Raw genomic sequence first — 26,927 nt, forward strand, 5'->3', positions numbered from 1 at the left:
TCTGAAAGAGCCCAGCAATCTGTGTTTTAAGGAGCTTTCCAGGTGATTGTGCACGTTAGAGTCTGAGAACAATTGCAGCATAATAACACCTCACAGGAGGATTGAGATTTTAAGAAAAGACTCTCCATGATGCGAGGCTCTGCGGTGGTGGGCGTGGCCACGTGGAGGGGCGGGCGTTTGCGCCTGGTCCCAGTGGAAGTCTTTGTCAGACCTAGGTTAAGCTGGCATCACTTTCTGCTTGCACTTCTGTGGTAGCTTCTCCACGCTGCAGCAGAGGGATCTTCTGAAAGCAGGTGTGAGATTTCCCGCCCCCGATTTCCACCTGTGGGCTGGGTGGGGGTGGGTGGGCTCTGCCTCAGGCTGGGGTGGCAAACTCAGAGGCCAGGCAGCTGATGCAGAGGAGCGAAGCAGTGGGGAGGGATGTGGTCCTTGGAATGTGTGTGTTTCCACTTACAGGCACGAACATTCACAGTTAGTGAAATGGTATCCTAGGCAAGCAAACCATGGCCCCGGACCAGAACATGGCAGCCAGTTTGAGACTCAAAGATCTAGGCAGTGGGGGGTGGGATTCACAAAACGATGAGTTAATAAACACATAACTCCTGTACTGAGGCTCCTTGATCACAGGAGGCTGTTGGGTAGTTGGTCCTTTTTCCCTCCCTGTGCAGTCAGGATGGATTGGTAGCTGAGGACAGACTACTTCCAGTATCTGTGGGGCAGCAGGGGTGGGTGGCAGAAGCAGCACTTCCCTTAAGGAGCTTAAAAACCTAAATGAGACAAAACACATGTGGGAAGTGCAGTAGCATGGAATCCCATCAGCCCAGTGAATCAGGTATATTATTCCCTAGAAAACAGAAATAGAGATAGTGGAAGAAACCTGCTTACGGTCACGTAGTCCACCCCCTGGTGACAGAGCCCGGTCTGGAACCAGGCCTGAAGAACTCCATGCTCTTAACCACGACCGTGGACTTTACAGTGAGGACGGTCCTTGAAGTCTTCGTGTACGTGGAACTGAAGCCCTGACCTGCGTGGATCTGCAATGGGCTTTAGTTTGCCCAGATCCACGGCAACCTGAGCGTTTTGATGGTTCTCCCACGCCAACCCCTTTATAGCTCAATCTTCCCTTGTCCCCAGCTTACTTACTCGGAATCTTATTTGCATTTGCCGAGGAAGCTGCTAGTGGAGAAGCTGGCAGGAATCTTAATGAAGCCAGGTGGGACCCATTGAAATGGGCCCGTGTTGAACTAACTCATGAAGAGCTGGAGCCAGCTGTCAGCAGGCTTAATGAAAGGTTAACAGGAATCTGGCAATGGGTGGCTGGGGAGGCTTTTTGTCTCTCCAAAGAAAGTTGAGACTTGCTTGGATTCTCTGGGTGGAGGCAAGAGCCAAAGGAGGAAGCCACTTGTAACCACAAGGCTGGGTCTGAAATATAGAGTTTCATTTAGATTTGTAAACACGTTACAGTCTTAAAAAAAAAAAAAAAGCACCATGAGTTCTCAACTCTCCAAGCATCAAAGAACAGCAAAGGGAAGTGTTCCCGAGTAAGATGAATGCTAATGCCGTCCTGAAGGAGCCTGGGGAGCCCTGGAGATGGCTGCTCGGAAAACAGAAGGTGGGTTCACTTTCTCATTGCACTGAAAGCTGCTCTTCGGTGGTTGTAGCTTTACCCGTGTTGCATAAGGAGTAGGGGGAAGAGGAGGGGGGCCGGAAAGACCCTACACATCCTTCAATTCAGCTCCCGAATTTCTTAGCTGATGAAGCTGAGGCCCGGAGAGGGGGAATGAGAGCCCAGGCTGCACAGCAAATCTGTACTTGCGCAGAGACCTAAACCGTGTACCTGGGACTCACCTCTATGGCTGTGTCATAACCTTGTCCTTGAAATTTCCTAACTCCACCTGGGTCCACCTGATTATTTGCTCTTTTGAAGTCACCTTCTGTAAGTTCTCTTTGGACATGCAACTCAACACTTCTTTTCCTTAAGTTATTTCTCCCAGCGCACACTTGACTCTATGGTGGGCTCCCGCTCCCAGAGAGAGGAACCAGAATGCGGGGGTGCACAACTTTCCCGTTGCTCTTCTAGGAACACCACCCTAAACTAGGGTGACCAACTCGTCCCAGTTTTAAAACTCAAAATCCTTGCACGCGGGAACCCCCTCAGTCCCTGACAAACTGGGATGGTTTGTTGACCTAAGGCCATGGCTAAATCAGAAATTGCAAACAACCCTTGAGTCCTTTCATTCCCAGCCCCTGCTCTTGAATTTATTGCAGGGAATATATATATTTTTTCTGTGACTTTGCAATTGGACAAAAGGGGAATTTAATTTCAGCTCCAGCATTAGAACAGACTTCTAAATCTGGATTCTAGACCCTTGCTATGCAAAATGTGGGGCTCAGACCGGTATTGTCATCACCTGGGAGCTTGTTAGAAATGCACTTTGTCCCCACCCCAGACCCTCAGAATCTGCATGTAAACACGGTCTCTGTGGGATTCCTATGCACATTAAAGATTGAAAAGTGCTGGTTTAAAGTGTTGATTTTTGTTTCTTAATTGAAGTATAGTTGATTTACAATGTTGTTAGTTTCTGGTATGCAGCATAGTGATTCAGTTATGCATATATATGTATATTCTTTTTCATTATAGTTTATTACAAGCTATTGAATATAATTCCCTGTGCTCTACAGTAGGACTGTGTTGTTTATCTGTTTTATACGTATTAGGATCTGCTCACCTCAAACTCCTAATTTATCCCTCCCCATCCCCCTTCCCCTTTGGCAACCATAAGTTTGTTTTCAATGTCTGTGAGTCTGTTTCTGTTTTTTAAGTAAGTTCATTTGTGTCATTTTTTTTAGGTTCCACATATGACTGATATCATATGATATTTGTCTTTCTCTGTCTGACTTCGCTTAGTATGATCATCCCTAGTTCCTAAAGCGTTGATTTTTAAACTTGCCTGTACACGAGAATCACATGGGGAACTTAAATAATCCTGACACTGGCCTCCCCTCTGAGCTCCTGCTTTAATTGGCAGGGGAAGACCTACGCTTCAAGAGTTTTTAAAGCACCTCAGGTAATTCTAATATGCAGCCCTGTTTGCAAGCCCACGTTCTAAACGGAGGGCAGCTTTGCACCAGAAAGTAATGTTGCTAATTAATCAGGATAACTCTTGGCCTAAGTTACAAGTTTATGTGGGCCTAATACCCCCACATGATTTTGCTCCAAGAAATGATCAATAAAATTGCTCAGGAAGATCTGAGGAGACAAGATAATGACCTGAATGTCCCAATTAGGATGGACGAGGCCCATTAAAGTAATTAAAAACCAAGAGAGAATATTTGGTCTGTGGCAAGTGATAATGAGAAAACAGAAAAGATAAACAGAGAAGGAACGACTGGGGGTGTCAAGGTGGTGCTATTAATCTGTTCAGAGATTTCAGAGGGATAATGAGGAGATGGCACTAAGATTCTAAGAGAAACATGAAGGATTGGTTAAATGGAAAGCTCTGCTGCGGAGCAAGGAACTTGGTAAAAAGGCAACTGTCTGGCCTCTGGTACCTACATATAATGGGAGACCCAGGATTTATATGAATTTGGCACAGGGAGTACATTCCACCATGCACACATCTCTGTAGAAGGTCACTGCTAGTCATGAGGAACAGGAGTCTTGGTTGATGGTTTCAGTGTTTTTCTAAGTATGCGAAGATGCAAGAATCCATGTTCAGAAAAATGTTCTCTGGCTAACTATCTAAAGGCCTGACCTGCCAGTTTTCCCAGAGCACAGAGCGCCTCATTCCTGATCTCCACCCTGAGCTTCTTTCAGGGTGTGTTGAAGGTCAGCAGCTGTGGTGGCTGATAACTCAGTCCTTGTAGAGCCGGATGGAGAGTGATGTTCTTTAGTTGCCAATGAGATATTAGCGATTCTGTGACTTTCTTAGCTCTTCCCTCATGGTTGCAAGATGGCTGCCACAGCGCTGTGCCTCACACAAAAACATCCTAAGCAGGATGGAAGAAGGTAGATGGCAAATGGGACTTCTTCCCTAATATGACTGCTCTCTTTTCTCTAGAAGGGAAATATTTCATAGCAGTTACCTGAAGACTTCCCCATGTATTTCATTGGCCATTTATTTCACTGGGTCACAGGCCCATCCTTTGGCAAGGGGGTAATGAGCTATCTGGTACTAAGTTACACCATTTGTTACTCAGTTCCTGCCTGGGCTGTGCACTTTGCCATTCAGCCAAAACTTAGGATCAATCAACATGGGAGAAACTGGGAATGGCTGTTGGGTGAACAATCTTAATTTCTACCATGTTCACTCATGCAGCCAAAGCTTATTGGGTGTCCCCTACATGCCAAAGGGCCCTGTTGGGTGCCGACGTAAAGCATCTAGACAGTCATGGTCCCTGTTCCCAGACAGCTTACGGTCTACAAAGCCATTTTCATCTTCATGATGCTAAATGCATAATACAGAAATTTGAATCATTTCTAATGTACCTGAGAGGCAAAAAGAATGGCTAAAAAAGAATGAAAGTTTGGAATTCTGCATGCACACCTCCTTCAAGCTGTGGAACGGTGCCTTTGATGCAAGGGTCTGGAGTCAACGGAGGAAGGAGGTGGAAATATTCAGCCCCAGGAAGCGAAGGTAAATTAGAGCAAAAATTCTGGGCTGCAGTGGAATGTTGTAAGCTCAGTGAGGGTCGTCAGCTTGGTAAAAGTGCAATGCTATGATGCAGGAAAAATGGATGTCGGGCGTGAGGAGGGCCGAGTCCCAGGTCTCGGTTGAGGCCCTGGGATGTGCCCTGCCAAGTATGGGTCCTTGGCTTCATGCAGGAAAGAATTCAAGTGCGAGCCACCGTTGAGTTAAGGTAGATTTATTGAGAGAGATGCACACTGCATAAAGTCTAGGGCAAAAGAAAGGCAAGGAAAGAGGTGTGGGAACTGGGTGCTCAGGTTAAAGTAAAAGTAGGTACACACTCCATAGACAGAGTGCGGGCCATCTCCATATGGGAGAGAGAGCGCAGAGGGCCACTAGGCATGGGTGCTGTCACTTTTTATGGTCTCAGTAGCTTCACAGGCCTACAGGTGGGATCAATCCAACTGCCCTGGGGAAGGGGCTGGGAGGCCCGGGGATGGGGCCACCGCCCATTCTTTGGCCTTTTGCGGTTAGCCTTGAGGCTGTCATGGCGCCTGCAGGCATGTTATTTGATCTCGCTGTTAAAATGAGCATATAATGAAGCTCAAGGTCTACTAGAAGTTAAACCTCTTAATCCTAAAGGCCCACTAGGAGGTGAATCTTCCATTTTGGTGTTAAATTGCTGTCATTCCTTGAGTGGCTGTGGCCTGCCCCCTTCCCTCCTGTCTCAGAGTAATTGAAATAATCACCTCTGTATTTCTATGCTGCTTCAGAATTTTCTAAGCATTTAAGGGCATGTCTCCATTTTATAAAGGAAGACCATGGAAGCACAGAGAAGTAAAGTGACAGTCTGGTTCTCCTCATCGTGTGCGAGACAGTTCTAGAATCAAACATCCTGATTCCTCAATCCAATGGGGTCAGTATCATCTTCATATGGTGCCTACCATGGGCACCCAGCTTTGCACCTGGACCCAATAACAAGGCTAGCAGTCATCACTAACATGATGGGAGCACTTCTGTGTGCCAGGCACTATCCTAAGCACTTGAATGCATTATTTTACTTAATCGTAGCAATCTCTCTATGAGGAAGCTGCCAATTTTATCCATGAGGAAATGGAAGCTCAGACACAAAGGAGCTCATCTGCTGGAAAGCTGGGATTCAGACTCTGGAGTAGCTTCAAAGCCCGGGGACTTCACCTCTGTGCTCTGGCCCCGCCTGGCATATGAAGTACCTTCATGATCTTGCAATGATTATCCTAACTGAATGCTATCCTACTCAGCTGGGGGTTATTGGTCCCCCCTAATCACCGTAGTAAAATCAGGTGTTCCCTCTGCCTGTGTCTGCAAACAACCAACCTGGAGATGGAGGAGGGGGCGTGTAAAGAACACGAGGCCAGGCGGGGCTTTGGGCCTGGGTCTCACATTCTTGAAGAGACTCAAATTTAGATTTACCACCAAATGAGGCTCTATACTCAGGCACAGAGATTGAAGGATCAGGATCAAGTATTGAATATATATTATAAATATGGCCTCGCCCTCCCTTTTAAAATGGATCCTGAAAAACCTAAATAAAAGAGAAAGAGAAAGGAAGTGGCCTGGCCCCCTCTCCCGTGGAGAACCCCGGTCCTGCGTCCTCCTCCCTGGCCCGGCCCTTATCTCTGCTCTCCACCCGTTTATCTCTCTTCCCTTCACTCTGCTCTTTCCCTCCCACCTCTCTTCCCTCTGAGATGCCTTCAGTGTCTTATCTTCCTTCAGCAGCTCCATCAAAAAAGTCCTATCTTTTTTTTTTTCCCCTCCTGATTCAGGATGTCTCTGCCTCATTTTAATCTGTTCCTCTGAGCTTTGGTTTTCAATCTCTTCCCAAACTTAATCTCAGACCCTTCTTCATGGAGATGGAATTTAAGAAAAAAAAAAAAAGGGCCGGAATGAGATTACACGTCTTGACAATACCTCCCCACTGGGGCATCAAGATGACGAGAAAAGACCACGGAGGCTGCCTTCCCCATAATGCCCTCCGAGTGCCGCAGTGAAAAGAACTTTTAATTAACCAAAGACTCACCATCAACTCGTGGTACAATCTCCTCTTCCACTGCACCCCCCAACCACCTTTTTAAAATGATTGTTGGAAAACTTGGCAGGACGTTGGCAATATGGAAAGAGCACAAGTCTTGGAGTCAAACTGGTCCAGAACCTGAAGCTGCTGTTGCCCGGCCAGAGGGTCCAGGACAAGCCACTTGGCTTCTCTCAGTCTCAGCTCCATCATCTGTAAATTGGGACTAATAATGGGGCCCTCCTCGCAAGTCAGCATTCAGTGTAGCAGTGCCTGGAACGCACCGGCACGCGGGAGGGGTTCCAGCCCCAGCCCCAGCCCCAGCCAGTTCAGAGTCTGTTTATTTTATTTAGTTTTTTGGTCGGGGGTGGGAAGTAATTAGGTTTGTTTGTTTATTTTTTAGTGGAGGTCCTGGGGATGGAACCCAGGCCCTTGCGCATGCATGCGCTCTACCCCTGAGCTACACCCTCCCCACTCAGAGTCTGTTTATTGAACCTTGTTGGCAGGACCTGCATGGTCCTCTGGTGAGATCAGAGCCTGTGCGCTGGGAGAACTGGAAAGCCGAAACTGGGGGCTGTCCTACCTATCGCAGGAGCCACGTGAATATCCCTCGATCTGCGGTTCTCATACTCTATAGAGTGTCTAAGCGCCATCTGGGAACATGTCAAAATGCACATCCCTGGGTCCAACCCTGAAAAGATGCTGCTTCATTGAGTCAGGAATTGGGTCCTACCACTTGGGTTCTTTATAACCTCACTGGGTGGAGATCTGAAGCAGGGGCAGCAGACCCTCTGAGGGTGGCTCCAGAGGCTCACGTTCAAACAGTGCTCTTATTAGCCATCCCGATTCCTGACCCCTCTGTCATACCACGCTCTTTGACACTCTGACCCTGATTTATCGTTGTCTTTGAGCCCTGTGCTCAGCTCTGATTTTGCTCGCTCCTGGTCCATCACGGTCAACCCCAGGGCACTGCCCACTCTATCTGTGGTTCTTACTCTCAGCTATTGGTCCCGGTTTGTAGCTCTTTTTGTCCAGCACCCCTGAGGATTGGCTCCGGATGAATTCTGTTTTCCATCCTAAATTCTTCCAAGGTGATGCTGGCTCACTCTTGTGGCTTCTGTACACCTGTTAAGGGCTGTCATTTGCTGTCCTCTCCTGCCTCTCATGTATGTCTTTGGTACCAGCCACCTCTTTGGATTTCCAGTATGATGGAGAATCTTTGACCGTGGCGAGGGCACCATTTTGAACTTGAATCCTGATTTTAAAATACCAGGGATGTGGAATGTAGACAATGCATTGAGTGTTTATTTCCCCCAGGATATATCCTGGGTTACTTTCTATTTGGGTTTTAAACCCATCTTACATATTTTGGCTCATTGTGGGGGGGTTTCCACCCCCACCAAATGAAGAAGATAAGAAAAATGCTCTGGTTTCTATCTGGATTCTTGCTTTTTTTTTCAATTGTGGTAATACACATGTAACAAAATTTGCCATTTTATCCATTTTATGTGTACAGTTCAGTGATATCCCTTACATTCACGATGTTGTACAACCATCACCACTATCTATTTCCAAAACCTTTTCATCATCCCAAACAGAAACTCTAATCATTAAGCAGTAACTCCCCATCCTGCCATCCCTCAGCCCTTGGCAATCACCATTCTACTTTCTGTCCATGAATTTGCCTATTTGAGATATTTCATGTAAGTGGAATCATATGGTATTTGTCCTTTTGTTCACGCATTCAACTGTTGATGCACAGTTGGGTTGTTTCCACATTTTTGGCTACTATGAACAATGCTGGAATGAACATTGGTGTATAAGTATCTGCTAAAGTCGTTGCTTAAGATTTTGAGGGGTTTATGCCTAAGACGATGTTGCTGGATCATATGGTAATTCTGTTCTGCTTTTTGAGGAACTGGTATGTGGTTTTCCACAGTGGCTACACTATTTTCTATTCCCACCACCAATGTTCAAGAATTCTAATTGTTGTGCAGCCTCCCCAACACTTGTTATTTCCCTTTGTTAAAAAGACAACTTAGTCGTTTTGGTAGGCATGAAGTGGTATCTCTTGGTTTTGATTTGCATTTCATTAATGACTAATGATGGTGGGCCTGTTTTTATATGCTTATTGGTCATTTGTGTATCTCCTTTGAAGAATTCTCTATCCAAGTCCTTTTCCCATTTTAAAATTGAGTTTGTCATTTTGTTGTGGAGTTGTAATTCTTTATATATTCTAGATGTTAATTTCTTTTCAGATATATGATTGAAAAATACATCTCCTGTTCTGTAGGTTGTCTTTTCACTTTTTTTAATGTTTTTTATTGATTTATAATCATTTTACAATGTTGTATCTTTTCACTTTTTTGATGTCATTTGCACAAGTTTTTTTTTTGTAGATATATATTTGCACAAAAGTTGTTCATTATAGTGGAGTTCATTTTGTCTGTTTTTTGTGTCTACTTAGTTGTTTTTTTAACTTTTTTTATTGTTATAGTCATTTTACAATGTTGTGTCAAATTCCAGTGTAGAGCACAATTTTTCAGTTATACATGAACATACATATATTCATTGTCTTTTTTTTTTTTTTGCTGTGAGCTACCACAAGAGCTTGTATATATTGCCCTGTGCTATACAGTATAATCTTGTTTATCTGTTCTACATTTTGAAATCCCAGTCTGTCCCTTCCTACCCACCACCCCCTTGGCAACCACAAGTTTGTATTCTATGTCTATGAGTCTGTTTCTGTTTTGTATTTTTTTTTTTTAAGATTCCACATATGAGTGATCTCCTGTGGTATTTTTCTTTCTCTCTCTGGCTTACTTCACTTAGAATGACATTCTCCAGGAGCATCCATGTTGCTGCAAATGGCGTTATGTTGTTGGTTTTTATGGCTGAGTAGTATTCCATTGTATAAATATACCACATCTTCTTTATCCAGTCATCTGTTGATGGACATTTAGGCTGTCTCCATGTTTTGGCTATTGTAAATAGTGCTGCTATAAACACTGGGGTGCAGGTGTCATCCTGAAGTAGGGTTCCTTCTGGATACAAGCCCAGGAGTGGGATTCCTGGGTCATATGGTAAGTCTATTCCTAGTCTTTTGAGGAATCTCCGTACTGTTTCCCACAGTGGCTGCACCAAACTGCATTCCCACCAGCAGTGTAGGAGGGCATTTTATCTTTTTTCCTTTTGTTGTTTGTTACCTTAGTGTCATATTTAAGAATCCATTTCCAAATCCAAGGTCATGAAAATGGACCCCTGAGTTTTCTTCTGAGTGCTTTGGTTTAGTCTTATATTGTGGTCATTGACTCCTTTGGAGCTTGCTCTTCTTTCTAATTTTTTTTTTAAATTAAGGTATGTTGAGTTTATTTTTTAATGTAGTATGAGGTAGGGGGTCCAATTTTAAGTGTTTCATATGGAAATCCAGTGGTCCCTGTGCTATCTGTTGAAGAAACTATTCTTTCCCCTATTAAATGGACTTGAAACTCAAGCTTAACTCTATTTCTTTGAAAATATTAAGCGTGCTTGTCTGATAACTCCACTATTTGAGGTCTTTCCAGCTCTGTTTCTGTTGTCCTTTGTAGGTTCCTACTCATGGTGTCTTATTTCTTGCATGTCTGGCTATCTTGATTATATGGTGGTTTTTGCATTTGAACAGTATTGGTCTGAATAATTTGAGTTCCAGCATAATGCGATCTTTTCCAGAATGAAATTTTTGAGTTGGCTTCTGCCAGGCACTTTTAGATGTCACCAGTCTAGGGCTGCCATAATTCAAGTTCAATGCTTCAAGGTTTGTGGTTGACTTACATGACTTGGAGCCAGATTGTAAGCCTATTTGATGACAGGGTTACTCCTGGTTCACCCTATCCTGAGGGTATAGCCCTTTTGGTCCTAACTTAAACTGGACAGTGGTCTATAAACGTCCCTGACTTTGGTGAGTTCTAGACCTTGACACTTTTCCTCTAACCTCATGAGGCAGCCAAAACCACAATCCAGCTTTGCAGTCACTCCTCCCCGATTGGAAAATGCTTCCGAAGCAAAAGCAACTTTGAGTTCTTGACGTAGCTCTCTGCTTTAGCATAGTTTTAGTTTTAGGCTTAGTGGGGTTTTTTTCCATTATTTTGTTGGCTCTTTTATATTTATGAGCTCTTTTATATTTAAAAGAATATTTTAAAATGTTTTGTTCAGGTTTTTGTGTCTTTAATTGGATGGTTGGTCTAAATTACCTAAATCCACATTACCAGAACTGATTATCCTTGGAAATGTTTATTTCCCCCAAAGCCTTGCCAATGCTAATCATTATCAGATTTATTAATACAACCATTTTCTTTGAAACAAAGGTGAGCAGAACAAAAGGTTGTATTTAGTTCCACAGTAAGAGTCTAGTGTCCACTCCTTAGCATGCACTGATTTGTTTTCATTCCAAAAAGTCTACTTCCTTGTATGTTGATACATTTAACCTGGGGGAGAAATTGACCAGGGAGGATATGATGTCTGTCTATAAACAGTTAAAGGCCTTCCTTAAACTGTTTCTATGTGATTCTGGAAGGCAAAGTTAGGACTGGGAATGGAAATTCCAGAAATCAATTTCTGTCTAACCAAAGGGATGCTTTAGTATGGTAACTCAGAATAATCATCAGTGCTGAATATTATGAAGAGTTGGATTCTGGACACCAAGCATTCAACTGTTCTGCTTTTCCGCTTGGACTGATTCCTCTGACACCTCTCTTCTGTTCTCCCATCACTGTGTAGTCCTCTTGCAGCTGGCTCATCCCCCGTGCATCCTTGGCATGGAAACTGAGCCTGGGCAGTCAGAACACTGCATTCCCATACCCCGGCCCTCACAGTAACGGGTGGGTCCGGGACGGTCACAAGCCGACAGAGAAACAGTGCTAAGAGTTACGCGTGAGTCAGCCAGGATGCTGACCTTTACCTGGCCCTGAAGGAGAGAGCGCAAGGCAGCAGCGGCCATTCTGCCACCACAAGAGGAGTCTACCTGAGAGGAAGTGGAGCTCAGAATAAACAAGCCAATAAGAAACAAACCCTGGTGACTTTGGTTGCGCCTTGATGGTGTCAAGGCTGAAAGTATGAACTTGGGCTAGTCATGCTCCACGTTATGAAGAAATAAATTCCCATTTTTTTGCTTGAGCTAGTTTGAGTTGGTTTCCTGCCATTTGAAGTGGGAAGAGCTTTAATTAAAATGGACAGTAAACTCCCCATTCACAGTAGTGTTCACAAGGAGGAGGGTGTGACCAGCCTTTAGAGGAGGTGCAGAGGGGATGCCCGATTATGTGAAAGGTCAGCGTGGAGGACTTCCAGCTTCTACATTCTTGGCTTCTCCGAAACTCTCCTTTACCTTGCTTTTGTTCTGCCCCGTGGACTGGTAGTTTCAAAGACTGGGTTGGCTATCCCTCAGGGCCAAGCAGTATAGAAGTTAATACATGTCCTGGCCTCGGATGCATATTTAATGGAGAAATCCATAATGTTTAATCCTGAAGTGAATGATTTATAGAGAGTTGGATTATTCACTTTGCACTAAATTAAGTTGTCTTGTTTAGCCCAAACAAGGCTTCCTGACAGGATTGTCGTCATAGCCTTGGCTGAGTAATGCATTTCTTAGCCAAGATGAATTACTGATTAGACCTTTGTATCATCTGCCTGGCAGATGAAGGAAAGCTGTTTAATTTTAGAGATGTTTGTATTCAGACATATGTGCACACAAGAAGTTTTGATACCGTACTTTAACGCTCCATCTTTTGACCATCCCATGAGTATTTACGGAAACTGGATCTGAGCTACAGCACGGTGTTGGGTCCTTTTTAGGCCCAAATGAGTAATAGTCCCCATCTGTGGATATAAATGTTCTCTCTCCTTTTGTTGTTATAATTATATACGTTTTAGGTCCAGATGTTTAATTTCTTTTTTTAAAAAAACAGGAAATTTTCTTTTCAAATCAACTGACATATGAATTACATAATAATGATGACTTAACACTTGTATGATGTGTTTAATTTTGTAAAATGTTTTTATGTCAATTTCCTCCACGTGGAATAGTTAATTAACACTTAGCGTGCACCGAACACTTTGCTAGGAACATTCCATGGGTCATATTTAATTCTCACAACCCCCAACAAACTAGCTACTATTATTATCTTCATTTTATAGTTGAAGAAACTGAAGCGTTGGAAGGGTAACTAGCTTATTCAGAACCACACGCACAGAGCCAGGCTGTAAACCCAGGTGTTCTGACCCTGGAACTCAAGCTTTTAACCCATATCCTAAGCAGACTCTGTACAACCCTGTGGTTATTAAAAATGTAATACGGCCATCTGCACGGGAATCTCGAATTCTCCAGGGATCTTTTTGAAGTCATGGCATTATTATCCCCATTTATTGGAGGAAGAAAGTAAAACACAGATAAAAATGACATGAGAACTAGTCACACTGCTTTATATTTGTTCTAATTCCTTTTATCAAGAGAAATCAAAGTATTATCTGTAGATTAGATAGCACTTTTGCTGAGGCAAGAAATTGTTCTTTTGAGTCCCTTTGCAATACTTGATACAGTTACAATGGAAATAAAATTTAAACAGTAAGTGCAAATGTAAAAAAAAATCAAAGTATTTCATTTTCTCTAAATCAGACTCTAAACCTTTAACCTGGGAGGCTGCAGGGAGAGTAGATTTCAGTCATTCGTGGAGGCTCCCCTCTCCTCCCCAGGGGTCACATCCAAGTTCTGGAGGCATGAGTGGTTGCCAGAGAGTGGAGGGAAGATTCCTTTATTTTCAGTCCATCACAGCCTCCACTGAAGTGTCCATTAGCAAGCCCGAGCTGGGGGAGTGGGGTCTCTTGAAGACAAACCAAATGTCTCAGTTGCTTTTGTGCAAAGCATGTTCCCAGGAATATTTGTTTATACAGGTGAAATCTCCATGACTAGGGTCCAGCCCCACCCCGAGCACCCCCCAGGCAGCTGCCCCCCTCTCTAAGAACAGGCCACGTCTCTTAAAGGTCTCCGCTACTCTGTGGATTACCTCCATCTCCTGCCCATCCTCTGGGCAGCTCCTCTTTTCCTCTTGCCTCCACCTTCCTGTTGCATTGGCACTGCCCTCTCTCTGCTCTTCTTACCACCCTCCAAGTTTGCCAACAAGCACAGGATCCTGAAAGACAGAGAGGAAGGATGGTCTGAGGACAACTTCTGCTCTTAACTTGGCAACGCAAACTTTCCCCAGAAGTCTGGAAGCCCAAAGATCACACCACATGGTCTGGGTGTCCTGGTGAGACAGATAGGAATTACAAAACACCAGCTACATCCCAGTAAACATACTGCCATATGATGGTCTCCTTTCACCCCCTTCTCAAAGGAGAGAACCAGCCAAAGGGCCGTGATTGAGTCCTGCACTTCTCTCCCATGTCCAGAATACTGGTTTCAAGCCCAGATGCTGTTCTTTTAACAGGGATGGGCGCCTCCTGCACAGATTGCAAACACTGCCTTAGGAGGAACTGGCGATGCTTACTTAGTGAACAAAAGCTAGAAGAGTGCTGAGGGGCTGGACAAGGAAGCACCGGCCCCAGCAGCTAGAAATGACCAGAAAGCAGGGCTGTGCCCTGTAACTTCAGCGAACATTTTAGAGAGCAGGTGGACTGAGCTGACGGCCAGTGGTTTTCCTATTAGTGGTGATAATCAGAGCCTGAAAGAGAATATGTCAGGGTATTATAAAAGGGGTACGTTAAATATAATTGGGGGGTCCCTGAACTTTAAGGCAAACTGAAGGAGACATTTTACTCTGGGATTCTGTGTTAAGACTAATCAGCTGTGCTTCAGGCCACCGTGGCTTGTGGAAAACCAAGATGCTTATTACTACGTGACATACCAGAAAAGCTAAATGTTCATCTTCGCAGACTCTTTGGGGGGGTGTGTGTGTGTGTTCCTTCTTTCTGGGAGAGAGCTGCTATCTGCAGGAAAGTTAGACTTCCAGACATCTGTGTCTTTAGACTTCCTATGCGGACTCCCTGAAGCAGAATTCAGGGAATGCAGCCCAGCTGGCCCCCAGTAAATGCAGGGTCTTCTGGCAGAGTGATGGGCCGCTGAGCAAAAGCACAGAAGTCACAAAGGCCAAAAGAAGCTCTGGCAAGAGGGCCTCGTGGAATCCAGGGGTCCGTGAAGGGGAGAAGTGGGTGGGCATTCCTATCTGTGATCTGGGACCTCTTAGTGGACGTTCTCCGTCTCGCTGATGGAACTGTAGGCTGTCAGTGCCGAGGTGGGAACTTAGAGGACGGCCTATTTCTAAAGTCTCGATGTTACCCGCGGGGTAAGTGAGATCCGGAAAGGGCAGAGAACCTGCCTGATGAGACCTAAGAGCAAGCTGGTGACTGCACCTGGAACAGAGCCTTCCTCCCCGGGGTGCTGGGTGAACTGGGGGCGCTGCACCTCTCTGCGGGAATTTCTTCCCAAAGCATCAGTGTCAGGCCAAGATGTAAGAAAGTTAAATTTCGAAAATTTTGTAAGACTGGGCTGCCAAGGCAGGGACTCTCCTCCTTTGTATTAGCTGCAGCAAGCATTTCTCATTAGTGCTACTCAACCTTCGAGCTCCTTAAATGTGTATGTGCATATGAATTGCCTGAGGATCTTGTTAAAATGCAGATTCTGTGGGTTGGGGTGGGGCCGGGTGGTCCTGCATTTCTGACCGGCCCGCAGGGGCTTCTACAGCTTCTGCGTGGCTTACTGGTGTGGGAGGTTGGGGGGGGGCTGCAACCAGAGCCCAGGCTCGGCCTTGAGTCCCGGCGAGGACCAGCTGCCCCACATCTGCCTCTTTATCACCTGCACCTGGCAGACCACCTGGGTCAGGGCGGCGGGGATCCCGCGGGAACTCGTTATCGGGAGAACGAGGCGGGGCCTTCCTTTCAGTTGGCTTCCCTTCCTGCAGGGAGCTGCCATGTTGGTGCAAGTTCTGAAGAAGCTCCAGGTAAGGCACCGTTGCTTTTGGCTCCTCCTGCGGTTTAACTCTACAGTCTCTCGGACGCTGTGGCTTAGTGATGTTGGTTGCGTGGAATCAGGGCAAAATCTCGGATGGAGGCTTTGGGGGCGTCCTCGCTGCTCTGTACAAGCCAACTGAGTGTGTCGGACCGGCACACTATTAATACCCGCCCTTCCCCATCTCTGCCCACCTTCCACCCTACCAAGAAAACCTAGTTGAAGCTTACAGACATTTGTTCTGAGAATTTCATTATCATCCCGCCATTCATAATTCACCACTTAACCTCTGTGGATGGCGGGAAGTGCGATTTTGAACATTCTCACTGGAATAAAATCACAGGGTTAATCAGCTCTGCTCTTTGTGGGTAATTGGAAAAATGGTCTCCCGGTAACAAGCCATTAGCAGAAAACTTTTTTTTTTTTTAACCAATTTCCATAGAAGAGAAGTCAAGTAGTGACTGGAATAATTTCGTTACGAGTTTGGTTTCCCCTGATTGTGCACAACTGGGGCAAACCTGCGGGCACTGCTGAGGTTGACCGCTTAGGATGTAGAAACAGCGTTCAGCCAGAGCTATCTGAGCTACACGCAAGCGTCCGGGCCCCTCTCCTGGCTGAAAGAGTGGACTCTGTTGCGCGTTTTTCTTCTTTGCTGACCTGAGAGGATTGTGGTGCGCCCAATACCAGCGTGCACAGATCAGTGTTGAACGGTGCTCGGCTGAGAAGCCATCATTTTTATTGATTTATTTTGAGGAAAGGTGGGTTTGTCTGGAGAGAGAGGTGCACTGCATGGAGTGTTGGCCGTTTCCGAAGGCGGAAGGCCACGAGGTGTGGGGGATGGGCGCACAGGTGGAGGCAGCAGTAGACACGCACGCCATAGGCTGAGCGCGGGCCGTCTCCCGAGAGGCGGGAGCGGGAAAGGCCGAGAAGCCCTGATTTAATAACGCACCGCAAATTGGTAGGCGTTTAGGAAGTTTCCCAGTATCTTTAACGCGCAGTTTTAAGGGGCGGAGTGGGAGAAGTGGAAGGAAGCTCGTGCTTCCCCGAAGCTAGATGAACCTGATCAGGCTCCAACTTTGGGGTGTCCTTGAGTCTTCTAGAACCTTCTACGGAGAGGAGCTGTTTCTCCCAAACTGGGGGCTGTGAAGACAGAGGGGAACCAAGAAGGCTCTTGTGGGGGCAGAGGAATGAACCACCAGCTCTGAAGTTCTGGGAGGTGGGCTGACGGGGCGCTCTCGTGGGGTTGAGGGCCGCCGCCCTTGCTTGGCTGGCGGCGTTCGTGAGCAGGCAGCGCCTTCTCCTCGGGAGAGGCCGGAGGGGATCGGAGTCCCCTAGCAACTGGCTGGCACTGCAGCCAAGCAACCCAAGTACGACGGGAAAGAGTTTGCTGAGGGAGGGAGGCTGGGAATACATAAAGCCGTTTCCAGGCTTGGACCACTGAGCAGGGCTGCTCCAAAGCGCCATGTGCCTTGTGGTTTTTTTTTTTTTTTTTTGCAGGAGGTTACATAATGTTTAGTTTTGCAGATGAATGTGCTCTGTTTCTATACCTTATATAGAGTTAAAGGGGTCTGGAGCCTGGTGGGAATTCAGTGACTTTTAGCTGATTCTCGGGTTCTGTGTTTCTGATACAAGTTCACCCTCGTGTCCTGCTGCTGCTGCTGCAAACAGCTCTGTTCCAAATGCCGTTCTTGGAAGCCAGCGTGTTCCAAACAGCATCTTCTCCTCTTGCTTCTGCTTCCAGGGCTTCTTTGTATCCATCATCTCACAAACCTACTGCCTGGGCCGCTTCAGGCCCTCATTATCCTCTGTGTATCACCTGAGCCTCCCAACTGGTTTCTCTGCCTATGGTGTTCCCCGCCCCACCGCAACTGATTCATCAAAGGCCAGTGCTTCAAGGGAACTGTTTAAACCACAACTCCAGTGAAGACCCTCACTTTCTTCAAAACCTTTGATGGCTCACGTTGCCCAGGGATACCATCGCCATGTCTTAGCTGGACATCTCATGGGTTCTGTGGGCTGTACATCCACCCTCCCCTCCCCTCCCCTTCCCGTGCACCTTTTACCATTTCCCACCAGTCTGTCACTCTGCCCACATGGTCAGAATAGAGGCCAGAATCCAGGTCCTCGTCACTGCTTTTCTAGTTTCTCTCACTGCTTTTCATCCTACGAGACAGATAATTTCCAAAACAAGCTCTACATCTTTAATAAGTCAGAATACAGGAGGATGGGCATTTCTTTAGTTAATTGCATTTCATGTATCATTAAAATTTTCTTCTTCCCTTGACCCACCCTCAAACCACAAATCTGTCTTCTGGATTTTGTGGTTAACGATCTTTCCAAATGTTCATTTCTACTCTCGGAGCATTTGCTAAGATAACTAAGAGGAAATGTTATTATAACAACTTTCTAAACCTCACTGATCACCAGAGAAGACTCTATGTGGAGAAAACTTTGAAGTGATTAGGGTAACAGTGGCCTGACCACCTTGACATTTCCTTTTTAGATCAGTTATGTGGGATGGTCATATTTTCTTGCAGTGTACCTCCCTCTCTGAACCAAGAAGATCCACCTTTAAGGCATGGTGAATAGGGGCCTTGGAAATCCTGAATTCCTGTAGCCTTGTGTGGAAGAGAGAAAGGAGAGAGAGAATTGTTGAGCTAACACTTTAAAACAAAAAGACAGGCCTAACATTCATGCCTCTTTGAGACTTTAAAGGTCAATTAATGCAAAAAAAAAAAAAAAGCAAACCCACAAAAAACAAACAGGTGCTCACATACATGCCATCCATCCAAGAAACGCCCTTTCAGGGACACTTTTTCTTATTTGTTGCATTTTTGCAGTTTTGTCAAAGCAAACCAGAGCTGGACAATTGTCGTTGGTATTTAGAGTCAAGGGGCCAGGTAGGGGCCAGTGGATGGGAAATTACTAATCGGAAACATCAGGGGTGAAGGGAGGTCTCTGGCTCAGCCAATTTCACAGGATTCTTGCTGAAGGCAGGCCAGAGTGATCAGTTAACAGCTGGGGGCTGGAAGAGGATGAACAATTTGATCAGATATGAGTTATCCTCAGAGGACAGAGGATTCCCAGTGAAATAGCTAGGCTCTTGCTCTTTAGAACAAGGTCCAAGGATGAGGCCTAGTTGACAGCGTCTTAGAGGACCTTGAGTAAATGTTGGTTAAGGAGAGAGTCTTTGTCAGTTTCTCGCCTTTTTTGCCCACAGTGTTTCTGATGACTTTTCTTCCAAAATGTCGTCTTCTCTGCCCTTGATTTTCCTTAAACAGTGGACCTACTTGCATATATTTGTATTTTATGTATGTCTATTTTATATTTATATATATGGAAAAGCTTGGTGTCCTAAGGCTTTGCCGGGGTCTTAAAGGGAATACAAAAAGGATTTTCTCTTGCTTGAGATTTTCATTATTTGGGGTCGGAGGACTTGAGATCTTTATTATTAGTCAAAGGATTTTGGAGCTGAACTGATTGAAGTTGATTCACTTACACTTTGAAAACACTTGTCTGCACACTCTGGCAAGCCTTGCAAAATACGGTCTTCCACTCCTTTACCATCCGCAGTTTGCAGCCAGACAACAGCCTTCTCCCCGGTCATTTTGCCTCTTGAGGATGGAGGCCGGGCCTTGGGAAGAGGAGAATGAAACAGTGGCGTGGACTGAGCGGTGACCCCATGTTGAAGCAAACCAAAGCGATACCAGGAGCTTATTTCCAAATCCCTCGCCGTGTGCGGCTCTCCATCCTCAGAGGGGAAATAATTGAGCTGAAGATCTGTCGCATTGATTTTTGTCTGATGCAGTTATTTTGATTTGCTTTCCAAGTTGTTTTTTCCACAACCGGAAAGTTTTTACTTGGCCAGCGTGCTTCATGAGAAAGAACTGGAGGCGAGTTAGAGGGTGTGGGGAAAGGGAGTCACGCTTTTCTCTCCTGTGTAATGTTCCCAACTGTGACACCAGATTTATAACTCAGTCACTTCTAGGCACTTCTCTTGGGGTTTTACTTTTTCTCATGGGGATAACTGATATTTATATGCAAAGTAGTTTAAAATAGTTATGACTAGCTTTAAGGCATGCCAGATAATTGCATTTTTTTTTTTTAGGGTTTCTCTTTTTTTTTTTTCCCTTTTTCTGTCACCAACGGTGGTTTTTGTCCTCTCCTTGCTGACAGCAAATTTTTGTATGCCTCTTCCTTGTTTGCGACAGGTATTTGTTGAAGAATGGATTTGGAGAAACACTTTGAGTAGCTCTCAGCTTTACAAAACGAGGGCACGTTGAGAGGACATCCTTGTGCTCAGTCGCCAGCATTTTTACAGGACGTGGGCTAGTTTCTCTGGTTCCCCAGGAAGATTATTGTCAAAAATAGAACAGGGACTTTTCATAGCTCAAAACTGATCCTCTTTTGTTGAGGGGTGAGGGCAAAATTTTAATTTTAAGTGACCTATGTAATATGAAGGAAAATTAAAAAAAAATTTATCCCCAGGCAGCAAAACTACAATGGGATATTTTAGAGAAATTAAATGATACTGACCCCCTAATGAGTTCCTAATAGCACTATAACATATGAAAAAGGAAATCCTGCCATTACTACATGTTTCTTTAGAGTGTGCACATATGTGTTTTTTTTCATTTTGTCCTGATGGTTATTAACTATAAATTGGCACCCCCATGCAATTTTACATACTGCTCTAAGTGCTTTTGGCTAAAAAGTATTTGAACTTTGGGGCCTTAGCTTTGTTCTCTTGACATTTCGGTAAACTTTTGAATAAATTGTTTTTTTTGTCTTCAAAATTCTTGTACAAGAAAAAAAGACTCTGGATTAAGAGAGAATATTGCTATTAAAATGCACTGGAGACCTGTTGTTCCACCAAACCTCTGAGAAAGTGACTGGGTGACACTCCATCATTGATCATGTGTGCTTGCCTGAAGCATGGCTCAAAGAGAGCAGATGCACTAAAAGAGGCTCATGGCTTGCTCCGAAAATACCAGAACACGGAGTCCTGAAGGCTCTGTCCTTTCTCACCTTCATACAATATTGATGGATCAGGTATGCACGAGGGTAAGGAGGAGTCGGAGACACATGAGATGCAGGCAGAGTTTTCTATCCTGGTTGCCAGGGACCCTAGGCAGGACAGCGGAATGCAAATGCTACTAACTTTAATTAATGGAGTGCATTTCTTTTCCTTTCTGTTTATTTGCCCCTGTCAAGCCTAGTAACGGGATGTGATTGGGGAGCTGTAAGAGGCAAGGGAAGAGCAGATTGCAACGTAGTAAATTATTACTGCTGGCTATTTAGACCTGGCCCTGTAGTGTAGGTCACCTAATAGGAGCCACTCACAGGAAAACATGAACATTGACTGAATACTGCTCCCAATGTCAGAAATGCTAGGATTTTATGGACCCTAGCTTCTGGAATTGCTGAACATCTTTGATCTCTGCCTTCTGGGTACACTCCCACCAGCTCATCCCTCTTCTCCCTTGAGAGCCAATGAGGAAGAATTAGAATGCTGCTTTTGGATTCTGATAGGCTATTCCTTGTCCACTAACTAATGCAAGTATGATGAGCTACTTGTGGTAATGAAGACCTTCCTGAATACGAAAAACCTTGTTGAACTATGTTGTAAGAAGTGCAATCAAAGTATAATTGGGGGGTAATGGTTGGTACTGGTTTTAATATTAATAACTTGGTTCTAAGTTGTAAAGCTGCATCCACTGTGGAATTGAAACCCACAGTTATCAGAGATGAGTTAAGGTAGCATGAAGAAGGCTAGGGTTGGATGATCAAAATATGTGGCTTCGGATCCATTCCTTAGCCCTATCTTGCCATCTCGGGAAATCATGTCCTGAGTCTCAATCTGTTTGTAAAATGAGAGTTTGAGAGAGGTAGTACTGGCCCCACTCTGGTTATTAGAAATGCACAGAAGTGTTTTTTTTGCTGGTTTGGTTTTTGACCATCAGTGATAATGGGGGACTGCACTGCTGGCATTTGGCTAGGATGGTGAGTGTCTTGCAATGCAGGGAATGTGGATGCACAAAGAAAAATCTCATTTAGAATGCTAATAGTGCCCCAGCTGGGAAACAACGGTGATGATACTGACCTGGATCGGAGCCGGAATAGTCCATGAATAACAGAGCTCGTGAGAAATCGGCCTAAGGGTCGGAAGCGAGAAACCATAGTCAGAGAACTTCTTGATCTGATTTGATTTTTTAAAAATAAGGTGATTATATAAGAAATGAGAAAATAACATTTTCCAGCCAGCTTTAGAATCCCTCATCAGTTATGCTGGCCTCTAAGACATTTGTAAATCTCCCTTTCATACTTTGTTGTAATGTTTTTCAAGAAGCACTTGAGCTATTTCATGAGACACACGGAGCCACGGTAAAAGCAAAGTACTCTCACTCCCCTCAGCCCGCCCCTGCCGGCTGCGTGGAGGCTGCCCACGTCGGGCCGAACGAGGAGTCCATTGTAAATAGCACGCTCCTGCGTCTGCATGTGGCTCAGAGATTAAATTTTTCAGGACAAGATCAAATAATGCTCTGTGAGAACAGTCACCTTGGTCCCAAAGCAACGAGTTAAATAAATATGCTCATTTTTTCCTGGAGGAATTGGACAGACCTAAGTTCAGGAATCAGAGAACGGGGAAGGTTGTTCAGAAAGGTCAGCGTCCTCATGTTAAGGGGGGGAATGTTAGGGTATGAAGGACTTGTCTGAAATCACACGACAAGTGAATGCGCCAAGGCGGCTCCACAGGTAGCAGAAGGAGAATATCTAGGTGTTGACTAACCTTCCCTGGGTTCCTTCTTAGCAAGGTCTGATTGCAGGTGAAGCCCTAACAGCCAAGATCGGAGCGTCAAGGGCCTGGGTGCCCACCAACCCACCCGCCCCTCGCGCACCAGCGAGCTGAATTTCCCTGGGACCAGGCTGAGGGTTGTGGAGATACTAAATGGCCCTGACTTGGTCCTCTTTTGGTGGAGATCATTGCTCAGTGGATGAAGCTTATTACTTTAGTCTGAATTCTTGTAAATGGCAGAAACTCAATCAGCTTAAATAGCCAGGATTTATTGGCTGTGTGATTAGGATGGGAAGCCTTGTGAGCTGCAGGGTTCAGGGGACACCATCAGGACCCCAGCTCTCCACGTGCTTCTTTCTCCTGGGCCTCTCCCCTCACTGAAGGTGGGCTGTGTGTGTGTCTCCGTGAGCCACATTTGTCAGGAGGTTGGCTGTCCTAGACTTAGAGCCTTCTTAGTACCATTGCAGCCAAGTCTGGAGATAATAATTCTTACTCATTTCAGCAGAAGCCCTTGAGGAAAAGGTTCTGTTAGTGCCACGTTCTATCCCTGGACCAACTGTGGTGGCCTTGGACCTAGGGCTCTCCCACTGGGTGAGAGGCTTGGTTGGTACCTCAGAGGGTAGGGGACAAGGTGGGATGTTTTGCGTTTTTCATAACCGTGGGGAAAAATGTACTGGTCAGCCAAAACCATAGATATTCATAGGTACGTCAAAGCCATAGTATTGAACATAGGGGATACTCATGGCTGGAGTTTAAAAATGTAGCATACGGTGTGAGGAAATGAGGGGAAACGGTATGGCGGGGGTAAGGACTTGAACCAAACTTGAATGTTTAGAAGGGAATGGATGAGGCATTTCAAGAGCTTTTGTAAGGGTCAGTGAAGGGATGGAACTGATGCATCTGAGAGTTACCACTTGGCCTCATGGCATTCATATCCTGGCTCCTGTCTTTCTTCTAAGCACACAGTAGATGTTCAGGAATTCTTGTTGGTTGAATGCTGACTAGCTACCGCCATTCAGTATTGTGGCTACTGCTGCAGGCTTCCAGTGCTGGGGCTGGTACATTATTCCTGTAAAGGGCCAGATAGTGAATATTTTTTGGATTCGTGGGCCATCCAGTATTTGTTTGAACCACTGAACTCTGCTGTTGCAGTGGGACAGCAGCCACAGATGACAGTAAATAAACACAACGCTCATGCAGTGTTGCAGTAAAACTTTATTTACCCAACCAGGTGGTGCAGTGGGTTTGGCTTGCCATTAGCTGATCCTGGTTCTTACTCATCTCTCTGCTTGCAGTATTAGCAACGTTCAAGCCAAGTCTTCACGCAGCAGCCAGAGCGCTCTTTTTCAACATTGAGAGCATGGTAGTCCCTTGCAACTAAGATGTGTAGTGGCTGCCACGTTTGTTCTGGCTAAAAGGCCAACTCCTTCCCGTGCGTCCAAAGCCATGCTGGTCTGGACCCTGACTGTTTCTTGAACCTCATCTCAGGTCCTTTCCTTCCTCAGCGATGTGTACCAGCCAGTCTGGCCACGCTCTGCCCTCAGACTCACACAGCCCTGTCCGGCTTCAGGGCAAGTACGTATCCAGTGGCCTCACCATTGGTTATTCTTCCCTTCTTCCTTTGGCTTCAGTTCAGCTAAACAGAAATTCCTTTTAGAAGCCCTCTGTGATCACCCTGTCTAAACTGGGCAAGGGTCCCTGGTCTATTTCAGTGCTATTCCCTTTTATTTTTTTCAGAGCACTTAACACATGTGTAATTGTGCACTCCTCAGTTTATTTCTTGTCCATTGCTTCCATTGGATTGGAAGCTCAGGGAAGGTAGGGACCATATCTATTCTGTTCACCGTTATGTCCTTAAGACCTGGAAAAGTACTAGGTATCCAGTGGAATTCTATGAATGTCTCTGAATGACTGAATGATCAGAAGACTGGAGATTAAGAGTTTTGCTCCTTATCTTAATCTCACCCAACTTCAGATTCAAAATAAGAGCAGTTTTTATCACAAAAATCAGGCTGTCCAGGGCTGCTAGTTCCCATGCCAGCTGGTCTCCTCTCTCAGCAATTTGGGTTTATTTTTGAAATTAGGATATGCACAGAAAAAGAGCTGTGTGCCTACCACCCAGATGCTAATACTTCCACGTTTGTTTCCTATTCTTTCTGTCTTATAAAAATATGAAGTTAATTTTTAAAACTTGGACATTTATAAATCGAATATAAAAATAAAAAAGCAACTTTTTTCTTGGACCTTGTGTCCCTGAATGGAAATGATTTCTGAGCAAATCCTGGATAAGAAAGGACCATGTCTTTTATTAGCACGCATTTCTTGGGCCAACGGGTCTTCTCTTCATTCTAAACATAATTTATTAAGTATCATCTACCTGCTTTTCCATAAGAGTATGAAGTCTGATCATAACAAGGCCCACTTACCTCATTTCAGATAGTTTTCAATTTTATTGTCATGGAGAAACTGGTTGCCAAAAACCTAAGGTGAGAAAATGGACTGAAATGGACCGTAAAATTTAACTGAGTCTTCTTGCTGGCAAGGTAGGAAAAACAGGACATTCATGGTCTCATAAAAACACAGCAATTCTTCAGAAGTCACACTGTTTCCCTCTTTAGCATGAAAAGCAACATTCATTGGTCTGACTCCCACGTTTATTCAGCATTTTCACCATCATCTCCACCAACAGCCCCATTTCTCCTTATTTCTCCCTTTTGCTTTTTTTTTTTTTTTTGGCGCTGACCTGCGTGGTGGTGGCCTGAATAAAGCCCTCAGATTGGCCCCTGCTCCTTTATTAGTGACAGTGTGAGACAGAACAGGGTGATGTCTGGGGGAAGATTACTGTGAAGTTTCCCCTGTAACTGTAGGAGGTGATTTTCAGACGTTAAGTCCTCAAGACTCACGAAGCCTGGCTGAGCCACGAGAGGTCAATATTTAATATTCTCCTCATTTTAACAGGTGGCAGAGCAAACTGCAGAGCAGCCATGACTCTCACGACTCAGGAGCTGCCATCAGATTTTGATAAGTCTCAGCCTGTCGGTCTTAAGGTTCCTGCCTGTGAGGCACCTTAGATAAACTCTTTCCTGTGTGCAGGGAGAAAACAGGGAAGCTTACAGAGGATCCCAGCACAACTCAGTGGCAAAGACCTGGATTTAAATCTCACTACAGCCAACTACTTGCTGTGTGACCCTGGGCAAGTTACTTAACCTCTCTGTGCTTCAATTTCCTCATCTGTATAATGGGAATGTCAATAGCGTCACCTCTTTGGGTTACCAGGAGAGCTAAGGGAGAACACATGTGAAGTGCCCAGCACAGCGCTTGGCATATTTTAAGATCTTGGTGAATGTTAGCTGTAAAGACACCCATGTGAAGACTGTGTTCGAGGCCGTGCCTGCTATTTCTCCCCACTGCCCACTAGCAGTGTCCCTGAGACATTTTCCCAGAACGCCTAGGACTTTATAGAGCACATTGTGTGAACACAGCGACCTCACTGGTTTTCCCTGGAGTTTCCAGATTCCTAGATCTGCTGTGGACGAACAGGCTTGTCCCACGATCAGCTTTGAGCTGAAATGAATGAAGCAGCTGCCCCATGGTTCTCAGAAGTTATCAGTCATGACTCCAGAGCAGAGCCAAGCCCTCCTGACAGCCCAGAGTGCGTGCCTTCCTTCCAGGCTGGAATGGGGGTGGACTGGCTGACAATTCTGGCTTGTCCACTGTTGCTGAGCACCTATAGAGAAAACTGCAGAAGCCTCCTGTTGTCCAGAGCACACCGCCTTTGGGTCTCCACAGGGGACTGGGTGGGGACCCTCAGCTGGCTGCCCTCGGCTGGCTTGCAGACCTGGCACCAGCAGAGAACATCACTTCCTGGAAGGTGATGACGCATCATTGTTAGGACATCAGATGCCCCACATCTTCTCACAGGTGTCCTTGGAGGCTGTTTAAAAGCTCATCCACCACCTCACGCTCTTTTTCCCCTCTTCACTCTTCATGCAAGTCCGATACTCTTTGCTGCATATCCCCTGGCAGGTTGACAGCCCCATCTAACTTCTTGCTTCTCTCTCCTGCTTTACTGTCTGTTTTTGACAGTCTGGCTTCAATCATCCATCACGCCCGCGCCGCCAGCCCGCGATTCTCCCCAGCACTGGGCTGTTCAGATTCTGTCGCACCGGCCAGGTTCATCGTCTGTTTCTTCCTAAAGTTTTTCCCTGTCCGGCTGCTGCCCTTTCCTTAATCATCTGACCCTAAGTCACCTTGGGTTGTTGACATCCTTGATGCAGCCACCATTTAGGGGAGCCAGAGTGTCCCAGTATATATGAAAGTTGATTTGCATAATTGAGTACCATGGGCTGTCAGACTGAAATACTAAGAAACATATACATTGGTCTTGGACTTTGAATTCCTGGGTAGGTGGGTGGGGCTTTTGTTTTAATGAGGTGACTCTCGGTGGGCTCCTGGATGGGGGATGGTCACTAGAAAGAT

At 45.4% G+C, this 26,927-nt stretch overlaps 1 long non-coding RNA gene across 2 annotated transcripts; it reads right to left on the reverse strand.

Moving 5' to 3' along the window:
• Positions 1–13,110: 13,110 nt before the first annotated feature.
• On the reverse strand, positions 13,111–16,456 carry LOC140691157 (uncharacterized). Of its 2 annotated transcripts, XR_012066676.1 has the most exons (3): positions 16,171–16,456; positions 13,713–13,838; positions 13,111–13,529 (listed from the first exon to the last, which is right to left on the reverse strand). It is a non-coding gene; the product is annotated as an uncharacterized lncRNA (long non-coding RNA). The 2 variants fall into 2 exon arrangements; XR_012066669.1 differs by having other exon boundaries at positions 13,111–13,838.
• Between the last annotated feature and the right edge of the window lie 10,471 nt (positions 16,457–26,927).

Source organism: Vicugna pacos, chromosome 3, assembly GCF_048564905.1.
Source record: "Vicugna pacos chromosome 3, VicPac4, whole genome shotgun sequence".
In the NCBI taxonomy this organism is placed as follows: Eukaryota; Metazoa; Chordata; class Mammalia; order Artiodactyla; family Camelidae; genus Vicugna; species Vicugna pacos.